This window comes from Uloborus diversus, unplaced genomic scaffold (genome assembly GCF_026930045.1).
Source record: "Uloborus diversus isolate 005 unplaced genomic scaffold, Udiv.v.3.1 scaffold_12, whole genome shotgun sequence".
In the NCBI taxonomy this organism is placed as follows: Eukaryota; Metazoa; Arthropoda; class Arachnida; order Araneae; family Uloboridae; genus Uloborus; species Uloborus diversus.
Genome location: NW_026557876.1, coordinates 767,335 through 769,683, shown reverse-complemented (window position 1 = coordinate 769,683; position 2,349 = coordinate 767,335).

Below are 2,349 nucleotides of genomic sequence, written 5' to 3'. Positions count from 1 at the left end.
AATATCTCGAAAACTACTTTCTACAGATACAGCCATTTACCTGTCCACTGCACTATAAATGTTGAAAGGTGCACTGAATTTTACTAGTGCCAAACTCGTCAGTAAAAACTTGATACCATCTGGATGTGCCCAAGTCTTTATGCACGATATTTAGTATTATGTAGCAAAATTCTGAAAAGAGGACTAAATTTTATGCATAAGGATAACATTAGAAACACCATCACCTCACTACTATCCTTGATTACAAAAGCTTTAATTAGTCAAAAACCAATCTAATTTTATTTATTAAATTTATATAGATCTTGCGTGTTTATATTCTGATGGCATTGAAACTTAATTGACTCGACAGGCCTTTGTGAGCCCAAGAGTCTTTTTTGTACAAAAATATTCTTATTTTCCTATGTCTTATACAAAAAGTGTATATTGTAACGGATTCGGTGCGACTTCCACTTTCTTGAAATGAAGACACAGTTCTTGATAAAAACACAGGAGCTTTATTTACACTATGTACAGGAGAAATCGTTAACAACTGCTAAAATAATCATCAGCAATTAAGCAAATATCACTCAACACCGTAAACTCAACGGTTACACACGTATTTACTTCCAAATACGAAAACAACACAGCGAAATGCTTCGCTATAAACAGAGCTAATACACACTCTCAGTACAAATTCTCAATCGAAAACTCCCTGTTTATCCATCGCTAACGGTTTATATACACAGCGAAAAGAAATCTCTCAAATATTCCACACGCTTCTGGAACATAGTAGACCGTTATCAAATTTTATCAATGAACAAAAAGGAAATAGGGGGATCGTATACTTTAGCCATATGAAAAGGGGTTGTATATTCATTACGGGAAACTATTTACAGGTTACGTTACTACAATAATTACTATTTACAGGATTTGTAACAATATTTTAAATCTTTGTTCTGTATAATTGTTCTGTGTAAAATTTTTACTACTTGTGTAAAATTAATTTGTAAATATTACTGTTAATACATATTTGTGTTTGTACTCCATACTAAACCAATTAAAAGACACTGCGGACAGTGCCTTTGGCGCTCTTTAGTGTTGAACTTACTACTAACTCATGTTGAACTATAGTCAAGATTTTCTTAATGTTTTGTTATGACGTTTGTAATTTATGTTTTATAATTTGTAAGTTTTTTAACTTTACTTTTTTAATTTTGCTTACTGTTATGTATGTGTATTTTGTTTTGTTAATAAAACTTATCTTATCTTATCTAAATCTTTTTTTCATTGTCTGCAGAGAATTCAACTTTTTAAACCTCTTGTAAGTTTAAATAAATTATAGTGCACATTGTTTTTTACCCTTTTTTATGAAGTAATGAACTGAAGTTGAAAATTTTGACAACTCATTACGCCGTTTCTCAAAATTAATAAATTTGATTCAATTATAATTACTTTGCCAATGAAATAAAATTTTTAAAATTATGAAATAAAAAACATTTTAATTTAAATGGCATTAATTTTTACTGTTTAAATTCACGGACCTTTGGGAGTCACTGTAGACCCCTTGTCAGCTAGGGGTTGCCAGCCCTCCATAAATATATCACTTAGATTCCAAGCATGGCCCACTTAAGTTGGGGCAAACCTAACCTGGGAATATTGTGAAGGCTATGCAAATCCTAATCACAGCATTACAAAGCTGCCGGTTAGGTTTACCCCAGGCAGACATGGCCTCTTGTTGACCCCGTCGAAATTTAAACTTCCTATAAGCAGGCCTGTCATTTAGGAGAGTCAATTGCTACACCCCTAGCTTTGAGAAATTAATGTTACATATAAGGTGTTGTAGTTTTTGCAATAAAATTTGTATTGAGTAAACACCCTCCCCCACCCCTCAAACCCTGGAAAAATTCGAAATGACAAGCCTGCTTATACGAAGTGTTAGCAGTTCAGAAATTCTAAGAAATTAGGAATTTCTGTACTTATTCATGTCTTGAGCAAACCAATGTGATTTTAGCCAGTTGTAATAATTACTGTGAATGAGAAACAATTACGTTTTCACAGATTATAGGTAATTCAAGTATTTGGTAAATATTCACTTTAAATTACTTCAGAGTTACCAGAAGATCAGTTTTCAGTGGCTGATTTTTGGGCTTAAGTTGGAATATATTTTTGGGGACCCCTTTGTCTATAATTATTATCATAATTGGCTGGATAGCCCACTGCGAGCTTCGGCCTTCTTCGGGAGATCCCGCCAGGCTGTCCTCCTCTTTGTCGTCGACCTCCAGTTTTTCATTTTAATGAAATCAAAATCAGTGTCCACACAGTCGACCCATCTCGTTTTTTGTCTACTCCTTGGTCGCTGTCCAAAAGGGA